This window comes from Pan troglodytes, chromosome 3, assembly GCF_028858775.2.
Source record: "Pan troglodytes isolate AG18354 chromosome 3, NHGRI_mPanTro3-v2.0_pri, whole genome shotgun sequence".
Classification (NCBI taxonomy): Eukaryota; Metazoa; Chordata; class Mammalia; order Primates; family Hominidae; genus Pan; species Pan troglodytes.
Window position 1 is genome coordinate 1,049,151 of NC_072401.2, and position 16,580 is coordinate 1,065,730.

At 55.1% G+C, this 16,580-nt stretch overlaps 1 protein-coding gene across 7 annotated transcripts in view; it reads left to right on the forward strand.

The window, feature by feature from the left end:
• The window catches only part of PCGF3 (polycomb group ring finger 3), a 74,239-nt gene that overhangs the window by 2,254 nt on the left and 55,405 nt on the right, over positions 1–16,580 (forward strand). The window contains exon 2 of one of the 7 annotated variants that reach the window (XM_054682635.2): positions 2,065–2,199. The gene's annotated coding sequence lies outside the window, so the exon portion shown is untranslated. 7 annotated transcript variants of the gene reach the window in all.

A 16,580-nucleotide genomic window follows, 5' to 3' on the forward strand; every position in this document is an offset into this window, starting at 1 on the left:
GGCCAGGCATCTGGCATCCTGTTACCCGAGGCCCTTTCCATGAGACCCTGGGCCAGCCCCACAGCCCCTGCACATGAACCGCCTAGGTGATACCTGGGGTAGGTATGAGGCAGGGGCCTCAGGGTTCCAGGAGCTCCCAGCCCACAGGCTCCACACCTCAGGCTGGCACTGCGCCCTCCCCCTCAGCCCCTCGTCCAGGGCTGCTGTCCTGTCCTTGCCTTGGCTGTGGTCCGTGTCCAGCACCTTCAACCCCTCCTGCCCCTCTCCCCATCTTCAAGGTCATGTGAGTGCCCCACTTCCTCAGTGTAGAGGCGTTTCCAGTGTCCGGGAGACTTGGAGGAGGGGTGGGGTCTGAGCTGGGATGTGGACTCCTGGGCATATTTTGGGGACAGTTGGTCCAAGTCAGGAAAGTTGGAGCAGGCAAGGCTATTTCCCACTCCCTCTCTAGTAAGGGAAGGAATTAAAGGATCCTGGTGGTGGTTGGGCTGGGGATGGGGGTTGGTTTATTTCTCTGAAACCTTTGAATCAGCCTTTCATCAAAAACTTGTGGGTGTTTTCCTTTAATTTGGAAGTGGTAATGAAAAAGTGGGGTGCATGAGGTATTCAGAAGCGAGCAGTCTATGCTGTCCTTTGACTAGGGAAGGGTTGTCTAGTGACATCTTGTCAGGGGTGTTTCCAGAGGGTGGTCATCCCAGGAACCCTGCTCCCAGAGGGTGCCGTGTGGCTGCTTGGTGTGCCGCACATTTCCCAAAAGAGTGAATGATGCATGAACGAATGAAAGGCAAGAGTGAATGATGCATGAACAAATGAATGAAAGGCAAGAGTGAATGATGCATGAACAAATGAAAGGCAAGAGTGAATGATGCATGAACAAATGAATGAAAGGTAAGAGTGAATGATGCCTGAACAAATGAATGAAAGGCAAGAGTGAATGATGCATGAACGAATGAAAGGCAAGAGTGAATGATGCATGAACAAATGAATGAAAGGCAAGAGTGAATGATGCATGAACAAATGAATGAAAGGCAAGAGTGAATGATGCATGAACAAATGAATGAAAGGCAAGAGTGAATGATGCATGAACGAATGAAAGGCAAGAGTGAATGATGCATGAACAAATGAATGAAAGGCAAGAGTGAATGATGCATGAACAAATGAATGAAAGGCAAGAGTGAATGATGCATGAACAAATGAATGAAAGGCAAGAGTGAATGATGCATGAACAAATGAATGAAAGGCAAGAGTGAATGATGCATGAACAAATGAATGAAAGGCAAGAGTGAATGATGTATGAACAAATGAATGAAAGGCAAGAGTGAGTGATGCATGAACAAATGAATGAAAGGCAGGGCCGCTCTTCAGAGACATCCCCTCGGATTAGGCGTGCGGGCTTGCCTGGAAGTTGGGCAGTACAATGAGGTGTAACCCTAAAACTCTGAGCTATCTAGACTCCCAAGAGAGACACTGAATTAGATGGTTCGGGATTTCATCTTTGCCACAGCTTCACTTCTTGGTTACTTAGGAGAAAACCGTGTTAGGTTTTCAGCTTAACATTTCAGGGTACTCAGTGTCAGCCACATTGTGTCCCTGCGTGGTCAGCCTGGACCTAGAAGCTTTTACTCGCCCAGTGTAACCGCCAGGGACCTTTTTACTCAACACTTCCTTCTGATTTGCTCTTTTGACATATCCTTTACTGTTTTTTAAACTTCATTTGCTTTGTGAAATTGTGGAAGAGGCTTGTGAAGCTGAGTGTTCAGGTTTGTTTGGCTCTGTCCTGTCTGGTTCCCAGGCTTTTAGAGGTGTGTTTTAGAGGTGTTTTTAGGCCGTGCTGAGTGGTTGTATTATTTATATATTGCTGTGTGGCAGATTACCCCAGAACCCCTGCCTTAAACCAACAGTCCGATGATATCTTACTGTTTCTGTGGGTTGGGAGACCAGGTGGGCTCTGGCTCAGGGACCTCCCATCTGGGGTTGTGTCTCCTCTGAAGGCTGGACTGGGGAGGGTCCGCAGCCAGGCTGTGTCACGTGACTGTGGGCTGGAGACCTCAGTTCCTTTCTCTATAGGGCAGCTCCGAGGGAGCCCATGCCAAGCCAGAGAGGGACAGGAAGGACGTCCCAGTGTTTGTGGAGTGACATTCTACCACTTTTGCCAAGAGTCATTTGGCCCCTACACACTTGAGGGGAGGGGACTCCAAAACGGTGAGCATACGATGGGCAGGTGGGGTCACTGGAACACTTAAAGCCTGCCCAGCACAGCGGTGCTGTGAGCCTGGCATCTCTCAGGGCACTGGAGAGACATCCCGTAAGTAAATCAGCGATTGCGTGTGGAGTGACGTGTTAAGATGAGGATGTGACTGTTCAGCTGTCTCTTTAATTGGTGTGGGTTTCTCCGATGTCACCGTCATGATTGAGGTATTTGTGATATGTAAAAGAAGATAAATTACAGATAGAAAAGACTCTTAGGAATTAACTTGCAATTTGGCATACCAGTAGCAAGCCAAAAGACCCCCCCACAAATTAAATTACAAGGTGTGTGTCACTGATGTCAAATCCTTCCCAACAGCTTCAAGTGCAAGAATTTTTGCTGTTCCCAGAGTCCCCTCATTTTCTTCCTGCCAGTGATTTTGCGCCAGAAATTATCAACCGACTTCTGTTAAGTTTTCCTAAACCATTTTAAATATATGGGGGAAATGTTTTTACCAGTTACAGTAGACCTTGCTCTTGCAGTTATTTGTGACTTCATAAAAATGCCGTAGGAGACGTGAGACCCTGACCATACTGGACATTTGACCGGTGTGAGGACTTAGCTCCAGAGTCCAGGCACTACTGTGAGCCAGAGCCTCTGCTCCTATCCCACACCCTCCACTGCACAGGGAGCCGGACCCCATGCCTCATTCTGGTTCTGGGCTGGAGCTAGGGCCGGGAAGGGGGCCTGTTCTGGACTCTGGAGACCTCAGCCGCCCCTCCCACCATGCCGCACTCTCTAGACCACAGCGGCGAGGAGCTGCAGGGTGTGGCAGGGGCCCTTTGCCGTGGGCTTGAATTCTTTACTTGGGTTTTTTTATTTGGATTATAAAGTGAGTCTTGTTTTGGTGTATGCTGTTACTCTTTATTAAATGGCAGGATTTATTTTGTTTGCAGCCTTATTTTTGGTTAATGGTTAGAATTGAAGTTGAAAATGTAATTTTTCTACAGAATTAGGCAGGCGTGTGTAATTTTTCAACAAAAATTAGCCAAGCATGGTGGTGGGCACCTGTAATCCCAGCTACTTGGGAGGCTGAGGCAGGAGAATCGCTTGAACCCGGGAAGCGGAGTTTGCAGTGATCTGAGATTGCACTCCAGACTGGGCGAAGAGTGAGACTCTGTCTGAAAAAAAATAAAAAGTAAAAAAAAAAGAAAAGAAAATGTAATTTTTCTTTTACCATTGAAATATAGTGAGGTTTAGGGACAGTTTCCTATTGTTTATCTATTTTTTATTACGATACTTGCTGTTAATATAGCAAAAATATGGTACAATTCATTGTGCTTCAAAAATTGAAATTATTTTTAATTTCATACATTGATAGTTTATCACTGAATTTTAAAAATGTGAGGCCTAAAGAAAAACAAAACAAAACTATCTTTCCAGATCTGCCACGTTTCTCCCGACAGAACTGAATTATGCAAATGCCAAAATGACAAAGAACAATAGTGAATGTTGCCTAGGTGCATTTTTGTAGAATTATCCACTGAGTTAAGCAAAACTCCCATTGACAGGAACTCACACTCTAGAAAATATAGTCCTTCAACCTATTGTTATATTGACTTGCTTTTTTTTAAGATAAACTCTAATATTCGTGTTTGTTTGTTTGTTTTTGTTTTTGTTTTTTGTTTGTTTGTTTGTTTTGAGATGGAGTTTAGCTCTTGTAGCCCAGGCTGGAGTGCAGTGGCGCGATCTCCGCTCACTGCAACCTCCGCCTCCTGGTTCAAGTGATTCTCCTGCCTCAGCTCCCTAAGTAGCTGGGACTACAGGCGCCTGCCACCATGCCCAGCTAAGTTTTTGTATTTTTAGTAGAGATGGGGTTTTGCCATGTTAGCCAGGATGGTCTTTATCTCCTGACCTCGTGATCCACCCGCCTCGGCCTCCCAAAGTGCTGGGATTACAGGCCTGAGCCACCGCGCCCGGCCAATAAACTCTAATATTCAGGTGCATTTAGAGAGTGGATTTGTTGGCTTGGTTTCTTTTTTCTTTTTTTTCAAATTCATTGATATTTGCTGGGCTTTGCTACATTAACAGCAAATTCCAGATGTTTAATGAGAAATAGATGCAAAGAGGGGAAATCTGTCTGCAGACCTCCTTGAAACTCCCTCTAATCAATGGGTCCCGTTGGCCTCGTGGGTCTTATGGGGGCTGTGAGCCTCGTGGGAGCTGTGGGCCTCATGGGGGCTGTATGGCCTTGTTGGGGGCCTGTGGGGCCTGTGGGCCCTGTGGGGGGCTGTGGGCCTCATGGGGGCTGTGGGCCTGGTGGGGGCTGTGGCCTTGTGGGTCCTGTGTGGCCTCGTGGGGGCTGTGTACCTCCTGGGGGCTGTGGCCAAGTGGGTCCTATGTTCTTCGTGGGTCCTGTGTGGTCTGGTGGGGGCTGTGGCCTCATGGGAGCTGTGGCTTTGTGAGTCCTATGTGGCATCATGGGGGCTTTGGCCTTGTGGGTCCTGTGTGGCCTCGTGGGGCTGTTGCCTTGTGGGTCCTGTGTGGCCTGCTGGGGGCTGTGGCCTCATGGGAGCTGTGGCTTTGTGAGTCCTGTGTGGCGTCATGGGGGCTGTGGCCTTGTGGGTCCTGTGTGGCCTGGTGGGGGCTGTGGCTTTGTGGGTCCTGTGCAGCCTCGTGGGGGCTGTGGCTTCGTGGGTCCTGTGTGGTCTGGTGGGGGCTGTGGCCTCATGGGGGCTGTAGCCTTGTGGGTCCTGTGTGGCCTGGTGGGGGCTGTGGCCTTGTGGGTCCTGTATGGCCTTGGGACTGTGGCCTCGTGGGTCCTGTGTGGCCTCGTGGGGCTGTTGCCTTGTGGGTCCTGTGTGGTCTGCTGGGGGCTGTGGCCTCGTGGGAGCTGTGGCTTTGTGAGTCCTGTGTGGCGTCATGGGGGCTGTGGCCTTGTGGGTCCTGTGTGGCCTGGTGGGGGCTGTGGCTTTGTGGGTCCTGTGTGTCTCATGGGAGCCGTGGCCTTGCGGGTCCTGTGTGGCCTTGTGGGGGCTGTGGCCTCGTGGGGGCTGTGGCCTCGTGGGTCCTGTGTGCCTTGTGGGGGCTATGGCCTCATGGGTCCTGTGTGGCCTGGTGGGGGCTGTGGCCTCGTGGGTCCTGTGTGTCTCATGGGGGGCTGTGGCCTTGTGGGTCATATGTGCCTTGTGGGTCTTGTGTGGCCTGGTGGGTCCTGTGTGGCCTGGTGGGTCCTGTGTGGCCTTGTCAGGGCTGTGGCCTGGTGGGGGCTGTGGCCTCATGGATCCTGTGTGGCCTTGTGGGGGGCTATGACTTTGTGCCTGCGTCTCCTGTCTGGGTCTTGTGAGCTGTCACATTTCCAGGTTCTTGATCAGGGCGTGGCCCGTATTAGATGCTCAATAAACAGTAACCGGAAGCTGATCCTCGTGGATGCTGTGTGGAGCTGTTCTGAGGCGGCATGAGTATGAACTTGTTGGATTCCTGATGCCGCCCAGGAATCAGACCGTAAAAGCTGTGCTTATTTCGCAGTGTGAGCCTTGGCACGGCAGAGGGCGCACAGGGCAGGCATCATTGGAATGTGGGGGCCACGAGGGCTCACCTTAAAATTTTTTTAATGTTAAGTGATTTTAATTTACTTTTTTACCCAAAATTTTGTTAAGAAAAAAAATCGCAATACAGAAAAATGGAGAAAATTATACAGTGAGCACTTGCTGTGGTCCGAACGTCTGTGTCCCCCAGAATCCATGGGGGACCCTAACCCCCAAGGTGGTGGTGTCAGGCGTGGGGCCCTCGGGAGGCTCTGCCCTGATGACGGGACCAGCGCCCTTTCTGTCATTTGAGGACATGAGAGAAGGCACTGCCTGTGAGGACTCTGACCCCACCAGCCCCCAAATCTGCCAGCGCCTTGATTCTGGACTCCCAGCCTGCAGAACTGAGAGGTGCGTTCTGTGGTTTGTCAGCTGCTTGGCCTAAGGTGCTTCGGTTGCAGCCGCCTGAACAGACCAGGACGGCACCCTCTACTGCCCAGGCCCACTTGTGGCCGTTCAGCCGCATTGGCTTCCTCTCCTTCTCTCAGTACATCCTGGACTCACCTGTGAGCGGCTCCGGACAGGAGCCTTGCTGGGAAGGTGAGTCCCACCTGAGAGCAAGAACTAGGGGAGGCCCCCACACCGCTACAACCCCACTGTGACCCTAGGATGGTGGCACCTACTTCACGGCGTTACCTGATTTTCAGGCCGCCTTACCTCTTCCCAGCTGTCTTGAGAATGTCTCCATGTTTTCCTGAACCAGAGTCAGCCAGGGCCTGTCCTTGCCCTGGAGGTCCTGGCCCTTCTGACCATGCCAGGTGAGACCCCCTGGCGTTGGAGGTCTTGTCTCCCTGTCCGCGGACCGGGCTCGCATCCTTCCCACCCCACTGCCTTCTGCCAGGCCAGCGGAGACATGGCCCCTGACGTCCTCTTCAGTCTCAGCTGGAGAAAGCTGCCCTGGAGGGACTCTTCTCACTAGGTCACGCAGACCTGGGCACTCCTGATTTTCAGGTAGCTTATTTGGGACCTTAATTACAGCTTCAAACGTCCCTTTACAGCAGCCCATGGGTCAGTATGTCAGTAACAGAACTGGGCGTCGGTTCTGGGACCCTGTAGACACTGAGTGTGAGAACTGGGTGTCGGTGCTGGGACCCTGTAGACACTGATTGTGAGAACTGGGCGTCGGTGCTGGGACCCTGTAGACACTGAGTGTGAGAACTGGGCGTCGGTGCTGGGACCCTGTAGACACTGAGTGTGAGAACTGGGCGTCGGTGCTGGGACGCTGTAGACACTGTGAGTGTGAGAACTGGGTGTTGGTGCTGGGACCCTGTAGACACTGTGAGTGAGAACTGGGTGTCCGTGCTGGGACCCCGTAGACAGTGAGTGTGAGAACTGGGCGTCGGTGCTGGGACCCTGTAGACACTGAGTGTGAGAACTGGGCGTTGGTGCTGGGACGCTGTAGACACTGTGAGTGTGAGAACTGGGTGTCGGTGCTGGGACCCTGTAGACACTGTGAGTGAGAACTGGGTGTCGGTGCTAGGACCCTGTAGACAGTGAGTGTGAGAACTGGGCGTCGGTGCTGGGACCCCGTAGACAGTGAGTGTGAGAACTGGGCGTCGGTGCTGGGACCCTGTAGACACTGAGTGTGAGAACTGGGCGTCGGTTCTGGGACCCTGTAGACACTGAGTGTGAGAACTGGGTGTCGGTGCTGGGACCCTGTAGACACTGATTGTGAGAACTGGGCGTCGGTGCTGGGACCCTGTAGACACTGAGTGTGAGAACTGGGTGTCGGTGCTGGGACCCTGTAGACACTGATTGTGAGAACTGGGCGTCGGTGCTGGGACCCTGTAGACACTGAGTGTGAGAACTGGGCGTCGGTGCTGGGACCCTGTAGACACTGAGTTTGAGAACTGGGCGTCGGTGCTGGGACGCTGTAGACACTGTGAGTGTGAGAACTGGGTGTTGGTGCTGGGACCCTGTAGACACTGTGAGTGAGAACTGGGTGTCCGTGCTGGGACCCCGTAGACAGTGAGTGTGAGAACTGGGCGTCGGTGCTGGGACCCTGTAGACACTGAGTGTGAGAACTGGGCGTTGGTGCTGGGACGCTGTAGACACTGTGAGTGTGAGAACTGGGTGTCGGTGCTGGGACCCTGTAGACACTGTGAGTGAGAACTGGGTGTCGGTGCTGGGACCCTGTAGACAGTGAGTGTGAGAACTGGGCGTCGGTGCTGGGACCCCGTAGACAGTGAGTGTGAGAACTGGGCGTCGGTGCTGGGACCCTGTAGACACTGAGTGTGAGAACTGGGCGTCGGTTCTGGGACCCTGTAGACACTGAGTGTGAGAACTGGGTGTCGGTGCTGGGACCCTGTAGACACTGATTGTGAGAACTGGGCGTCGGTGCTGGGACCCTGTAGACACTGAGTGTGAGAACTGGGTGTCGGTGCTGGGACCCTGTAGACACTGATTGTGAGAACTGGGCGCCGGTGCTGGGACCCTGTAGACACTGAGTGTGAGAACTGGGCGTCGGTGCTGGGACCCTGTAGACACTGAGTTTGAGAACTGGGCGTCGGTGCTGGGACGCTGTAGACACTGTGAGTGTGAGAACTGGGTGTTGGTGCTGGGACCCTGTAGACACTGTGAGTGAGAACTGGGTGTCAGTGCTGGGACCCTGTAGACAGTGAGTGTGAGAACTGGGCGTCGGTGCTGGGACCCCGTAGACAGTGAGTGTGAGAACTGGGCGTCGGTGCTGGGACCCCGTAGACACTGAGTGTGAGAACTGGGCGTTGGTGATGGGACCCTGTAGACACTGTGAGTGTGAGAACTGGGTGTCCGTGCTGGGACCCTGTAGACACTGATTGTGAGAACTGGGCGTCGGTGCTGGGACCCTGTAGACACTGTGAGTGTGAGAACTGGGTGTTGGTGCTGGGACCCTGTAGACACTGTGAGTGAGAACTGGGTGTCGGTGCTGGGACCCTGTAGACAGTGAGTGTGAGAACTGGGTGTCAGTGCTGGGACCTTGTAGACACTGATTGTGAGAACTGGGCGTCGGTGCTGGGACCCTGTAGACACTGTGAGTGTGAGAACTGGGCGTGGGTGCTGGGACCCTGTAGACACTGAGTGTGAGAACTGGGCGTCGGTGCTGGGACCCTGTAGACACTGTGAGTGTGAGAACTGGGGGTCGGTGCTGGGACCCTGTAGACACTGTGAGTGTGAGAACTGGGCATCGGTGCTGGGACCCTGTAGACACTGAGTGTGAGAACTGGGTGTCGGTGCTGGGACCCTGTAGACACTGTGAGTGCGAGTACTGGGTGTCGGTGATGGGACCCTGTAGACACTGAGTGTGAGAACTGGGTGTCGGTGCTGGGATCCTGTAGACACTGTGAGTGTGAGAACTGGGCGTGGGTGCTGGGACCCTGTAGACACTGAGTGTGAGAACTGGGTGTCGGTGCTGGGACCCTGTAGAGACTGTGAGTGTGAGAACTGGGCGTCAGTGCTGGGACCCTGTAGACACTGTGAGTGTGAGAACTGGGCGTCGGTGCAGGGACCCTGTAGACACTGATTATGAGAACTGGGCGTCGGTGCTGGGACCCTGTAGACAATGTGAGTGTGAGAACTGGGCGTCGGTGCTGCGACCCTGTAGACACTGAGTGTGAGAACTGGACGTGGGTGCTGGGACCCTGTAGACACTGAGTGTGAGAACTGGGCGTCAGTGCTGGGACCCTGTAGACACTGAGTGTGAGAACTGGGCGTGGGTGCTGGGACCCTGTAGACACTATGAGTGTGAGAACTGGGCGTCGGTGCTGGGACCCTGTAGACACTGATTGTGAGAACTGGGCGTCGGTGCTGGGACCCTGTAGACACTGTGAGTGTGAGAACTGGGCATCGGTGCTGGGACCCTGTAGACACTGATTGTGAGAACTGGGCGTCGGTGCTGGGACCCTGTAGACACTGTGAGTGTGAGAACTGGGCGTCGGTGCTGGGACCCTGTAGATACTGTGAGTGTGAGAACTGGGCGTGGGTGCTGGGACCCTGTAGACACTGAGTGTTAGAACTGGGTGTCGGTGCTGGGACCCTGTAGACACTGAAGGTGAGAACTGGGCGTCGGTGCTGGGACCCTGTAGACAATGTGAATGTGAGAACTGGGCGTCGGTGCTGGGACCCTGTAGACACTGAGGGTGAGAACTGGGCTTCGGTGCTGTGACCCTGTAGACACTGTTAGTGTGAGAACTGGGCGTCCATCCTGGGACCCTGTAGACACTGAGTGTGAGAACTGGGTGTCGGTGCTGGGACCCTGTAGACACTGAGTGTGAGAACTGGGCGTCGGTGCTGTGACCCTGTAGACACTGTGAGTGTGAGAACTGGGCATCGGTGCTGGGACTCTGTAAACACTGAGTGTGAGAACTCGGCGTCGGTGCTGGGACCCTGTAGACACTGAGTGTGAGAACTGGGCGTCGGTGCTGGGACGCTGTAGACACTGTGAGTGTGAGAACTGGTTGTCGGTGCTGGGACCCTGTAGACACTGTGAGTGTGAGAACTGGGTGTCGGTGCTGGGACCCTGTAGACACTGTGAGTGTTGGAACTGGGCGTCCATCCTGGGACCCTGTAGACACTGAGTGTGAGAACTGGGCTTCAGTGCTGGGACCCTGTAGACACGGAGTGTGAGAACTGGGCGTCGGTGCTGGGACCCTGTAGACACTGTGAATGTGAGAACTAGGCGTCGGTGCTGGGAACCTGTAGACACTGAGGGTGAGAACTGGGCTTCGGTGCTGTGACCCTGTAGACACTGTGAGTGTGAGAACTGGGCGTCGGTGCTGGGACCCTGTAGACACTGAGTGTGAGAACTGGGTGTCAGTGCTGGGACCCTGTAGACACTGAGTGTGAGAACTGGGCGTTGGTGATGGGACCCTGTAGACACTGTGAGTGTGAGAACTGGGTGTCCGTGCTGGGACCCTGTAGACACTGATTGTGAGAACTGGGCGTCGGTGCTGGGACCCTGTAGACACTGTGAGTGTGAGAACTGGGTGTTGGTGCTGGGACCCTGTAGACACTGTGAGTGAGAACTGGGTGTCGGTGCTGGGACCCTGTAGACAGTGAGTGTGAGAACTGGGTGTCAGTGCTGGGACCTTGTAGACACTGATTGTGAGAACTGGGCGTCGGTGCTGGGACCCTGTAGACACTGTGAGTGTGAGAACTGGGCGTGGGTGCTGGGACCCTGTAGACACTGAGTGTGAGAACTGGGCGTCAGTGCTGGGACCCTGTAGACACTGTGAGTGTGAGAACTGGGGGTCGGTGCTGGGACCCTGTAGACACTGTGAGTGTGAGAACTGGGCGTCGGTGCTGGGACCCTGTAGACACTGAGGGTGAGAACTGGGCTTCGGTGCTGTGACCCTGTAGACACTGTTAGTGTGAGAACTGGGCGTCCATCCTGGGACCCTGTAGACACTGAGTGTGAGAACTGGGTGTCGGTGCTGGGATCCTGTAGACACTGTGAGTGTGAGAACTGGGCGTCGGTGCTGGGACCCTGTAGATACTGTGAGTGTGAGAACTGGGCGTGGGTGCTGGGACCCTGTAGACACTGAGTGTGAGAACTGGGCGTCGGTGCTGTGACCCTGTAGACACTGTGAGTGTGAGAACTGGGCATCGGTGCTGGGACTCTGTAAACACTGAGTGTGAGAACTCGGCGTCGGTGCTGGGACCCTGTAGACACTGAGTGTGAGAACTGGGCGTCGGTGCTGGGACGCTGTAGACACTGTGAGTGTGAGAACTGGTTGTCGGTGCTGGGACCCTGTAGACACTGTGAGTGTGAGAACTGGGTGTCGGTGCTGGGACCCTGTAGACAGTGTGAGTGTGAGAACTGGGCGTCGGTGCTGGGACCCTGTAGATACTGTGAGTGTGAGAACTGGGCGTTGGTGCTGGGACCCTGTAGACACTGAGTGTGAGAACTGGGTGTCGGTGCTGGGACCCTGTAGACACTGTGAGTGTGAGAACTGGGTGTCGGTGCTGGGACCCTGTAGACACTGAGTGTGAGAACTGGGCGTGGGTGCTGGGACCCTGTAGACACTGTGAGTGTGAGAACTGGGCGTCGGTGCTGGGACCCTGTAGACACTGAGGGTGAGAACTGGGCGTCAGTCCTGGGACCCTGTAGACACTGTGAGTGTGAGAACTGGGCATCGGTGCTGGGACCCTGTAGACAGTGTGAGTGAGAACTGGGCGTCGGTGCTGGGACCCTGTAGACACTGTGAGTGTGAGAACTGGGCGTCGGTGCTGGGACCCTGTAGACACTGTGAGTGTGAGAACTGGGCGTCCATCCTGGGACCCTGTAGACACTGAGTGTGAGAACTGGGCTTCAGTGCTGGGACCCTGTAGACACGGAGTGTGAGAACTGGGCGTCGGTGCTGGGACCCTGTAGACACTGTGAATGTGAGAACTAGGCGTCGGTGCTGGGACCCTGTAGACACTGAGGGTGAGAACTGGGCTTCGGTGCTGTGACCCTGTAGACACTGTGAGTGTGAGAACTGGGCGTCGGTGCTGGGACCCTGTAGACACTGAGTGTGAGAACTGGGTGTCAGTGCTGGGACCCTGTAGACACTGTGAATGTGAGAACTGGGCGTCGGTGCTGGGACCCTGTAGACACTGAGGGTGAGAACTGGGTTTCGGTGCTGTGACCCTGTAGACACGGAGTGTGAGAACTGGGTGTCAGTGCTGGAACCCTGTAGACACTGTGAGTGTGAGAACTGGCCGTCGTTGCTGGGACCCTGTAGACACTGAGTGTGAGAACTGGGCGTCAGTGCTGGGACCCTGTAGACACTGTGAGTGTGAGAACTGGGCGTCGGTGCAGGGACCCTGTAGACACTGATTATGAGAACTGGGCGTCGGTGCTGGGACCCTGTAGACAATGTGAGTGTGAGAACTGGGCGTCGGTGCTGGGACCCTGTAGACACTGAGTGTGAGAACTGGACGTGGGTGCTGGGACCCTGTAGACACTGAGTGTGAGAACTGGGCGTCGGTGCTGGGACCCTGTAGACACTGAGTGTGAGAACTGGGCGTGGGTGCTGGGACCCTGTAGACACTATGAGTGTGAGAACTGGGCGTCGGTGCTGGGACCCTGTAGACACTGATTGTGAGAACTGGGCATCGGTGCTGGGACCCTGTAGACACTGTGAGTGTGAGAACTGGGCATCGGTGCTGGGACCCTGTAGACACTGATTGTGAGAACTGGGCGTCGGTGCTGGGACCCTGTAGACACTGTGAGTGTGAGAACTGGGCGTCGGTGCTGGGACCCTGTAGATACTGTGAGTGTGAGAACTGGGCGTGGGTGCTGGGACCCTGTAGACACTGAGTGTTAGAACTGGGTGTCGGTGCTGGGACCCTGTAGACACTGAAGGTGAGAACTGGGCGTCGGTGCTGGGACCCTGTAGACAATGTGAATGTGAGAACTGGGCGTCGGTGCTGGGACCCTGTAGACACTGAGGGTGAGAACTGGGCTTCGGTGCTGTGACCCTGTAGACACTGTTAGTGTGAGAACTGGGCGTCCATCCTGGGACCCTGTAGACACTGAGTGTGAGAACTGGGTGTCGGTGCTGGGACCCTGTAGACACTGAGTGTGAGAACTGGGCGTCGGTGCTGTGACCCTGTAGACACTGTGAGTGTGAGAACTGGGCATCGGTGCTGGGACTCTGTAAACACTGAGTGTGAGAACTCGGCGTCGGTGCTGGGACCCTGTAGACACTGAGTGTGAGAACTGGGCGTCGGTGCTGGGACGCTGTAGACACTGTGAGTGTGAGAACTGGTTGTCGGTGCTGGGACCCTGTAGACACTGTGAGTGTGAGAACTGGGTGTCGGTGCTGGGACCCTGTAGACAGTGTGAGTGTGAGAACTGGGCGTCGGTGCTGGGACCCTGTAGATACTGTGAGTGTGAGAACTGGGCGTTGGTGCTGGGACCCTGTAGACACTGAGTGTGAGAACTGGGTGTCGGTGCTGGGACCCTGTAGACACTGTGAGTGTGAGAACTGGGTGTCGGTGCTGGGACCCTGTAGACACTGAGTGTGAGAACTGGGCGTGGGTGCTGGCACCCTGTAGACACTGTGAGTGTGAGAACTGGGCGTCGGTGCTGGGACCCTGTAGACACTGAGGGTGAGAACTGGGCGTCAGTCCTGGGACCCTGTAGACACTGTGAGTGTGAGAACTGGGCATCGGTGCTGGGACCCTGTAGACAGTGTGAGTGAGAACTGGGCGTCGGTGCTGGGACCCTGTAGACACTGTGAGTGTGAGAACTGGGCATGGGTGCTGTGACCCTGTAGACACTTGAGTGTGAAAACTGGGCGTCGGTGCTGGGACCCTGTAGACACTGAGGGTGAGAACTGGGCGTCGGTGCTGGGACCCTGTAGACACTGTGAATGTGAGAACTGGGCGTCGGTGCTGGGACCCTGTAGACACTGAGGGTGAGAACTGGGCTTCGGTGCTGTGACCCTGTAGACACGGAGTGTGAGTACTGGGCGTCGGTGCTGGGAGCCTGTAGACACTGTGAGTGTGAGAACTGGGCGTCGGTGCTCGGACTCTGTAGACACTGTTAGTGTGAGAACTGGGCGTCCATCCTGGGACCCTGTAGACACTGAGTGTGAGAACTGGGTGTCGGTGCTGGGACCCTGCAGACACTGAGTGTGAGAACTGGGTGTCGGTGCTGTGACCCTGTAGACACTGTGAGTGTGAGAACTGGGCATCGGTGCTGGGACCCTGTAGACACGGAGTGTGAGAACTGGGCGTGGGTGCTGGGACCCTGTAGACACTGTGAGTGTGAGAACTGGGCGTCGGTGCTCGGACTCTGTAGACACTGTTAGTGTGAGAACTGGGCGTCCATCCTGGGACCCTGTAGACACTGAGTGTGAGAACTGAGTGTCGGTGCTGGGACCCTGCAGACACTGAGTGTGAGAACTGGGTGTCGGTGCTGTGACCCTGTAGACACTGTGAGTGTGAGAACTGGGCATCGGTGCTGGGACCCTGTAGACACGGAGTGTGAGAACTGGGCGTGGGTGCTGGGACCCTGTAGACACTGTGAGTGTGAGAACTGGGTGTCAGTGCTGGGACCCTGTAGACACTGAGTGTGAGAACTGGGCGTCGGTGCTGGGACCCTGTAGACACTGTGAATGTGAGAACTGGGCGTCGGTGCTGGGACCCTGTAGACACTGAGGGTGAGAAGTGGGCTTCGGTGCTGTGACCCTGTAGACACGGAGTGTGAGAACTGGGTGTCAGTGCTGGGACCCTGTAGACACTGTGAGTGTGAGAACTGGGCGTCGGTGCTGGGACACTGTAGACACTGTGAGTGTGAGAACTGGGCGTCCATCCTGGAACCCTGTAGACACTGAGGGTGAGAACTGGGCTTCAGTGCTGGGACCCTGTAGACACGGAGTGTCAGAACTGGGTGTCAGTGCTGGGACCCTGTAGACACTGTGAGTGTGAGAACTGGGCCTCGGTGCTGGGACCCTGTAGACACTGTGAATGTGAGAACTGGGCGTCGGTGCTGGGACCCTGTAGACACTGAGGGTGAGAACTGGGCTTCGGTGCTGTGACCCTGTAGACACGGAGTGTGAGAACTGGGTGTCAGTGCTGGGACCCTGTAGACACTGTGAGTGTGAGAACTGGGCTTCGGTGCTGTGACCCTGTAGACACGGAGTGTGAGAACTGGGCATCGGTGCTGGGACCCTGTAGACAGTGTGAGTGAGAACTGGGCGTCGGTGCTGGGACCCTGTAGACACTGTGAGTGTGAGAACTGGGCGTCGGTGCTGGGACCCTGTAGACACTGTGAGTGTGAGAACTGGGCGTCCATCCTGGGACCCTGTAGACACTGAGTGTGAGAACTGGGCTTCAGTGCTGGGACCCTGTAGACACGGAGTGTGAGAACTGGGCGTCGGTGCTGGGACCCTGTAGACACTGTGAATGTGAGAACTAGGCGTCGGTGCTGGGACCCTGTAGACACTGAGGGTGAGAACTGGGCTTCGGTGCTGTGACCCTGTAGACACTGTGAGTGTGAGAACTGGGCGTCGGTGCTGGGACCCTGTAGACACTGATGGTGAGAACTGGGTTTCGGTGCTGTGACCCTGTAGACACGGAGTGTGAGAACTGGTTGTCAGTGCTGGAACCCTGTAGACACTGTGAGTGTGAGAACTGGGCGTCGGTGCTGGGACCCTGTAGACACTGAGTGTGAGAACTGGGTGTCAGTGCTGGGACCCTGTAGACACTGTGAGTGTGAGAACTGGGCGTCGGTGCTGGGACCCTGTAGACACTGAGTGTGAGAACTGGGTGTCAGTGCTGGGACCCTGTAGACACTGTGAATGTGAGAACTGGGCGTCGGTGCTGGGACCCTGTAGACACTGAGGGTGAGAACTGGGTTTCGGTGCTGTCACCCTGTAGACACGGAGTGTGAGAACTGGGTGTCAGTGCTGGAACCCTGTAGACACTGTGAGTGTGAGAACTGGGCGTCGTTGCTGGGACCCTGTAGACACTGAGTGTGAGAACTGGGTGTCAGTGCTGGGACCCTGTAGACACTGTGAGTGTGTGCTTACTTTTTTTTTCAGTCTTGCTTTGTCACTCAGACTGGAGTGCAGTGGCACGGTCTCGGCTCACTGTAACCTCCACTTCCTGAGTTCAAGGGATTCTCCCGTCTCGCCTCCTGAGTAGCTGGGACTGCAGGTGCTTGCCACCACAGCCAGCTAATTTTTGTATTTATATTAGGGACGAGGTTTCACTGTATTGGCCAAGCTGCTCTGGAGCCCCTGACCTCGTGATCTGCCCACCTTGGCCTTCCAAAGTGCTGGGTTTACAAGTGTGAGCCACCGCGTCCGGCTGTGTGTGCTTACTTTCAAACAAGGTAG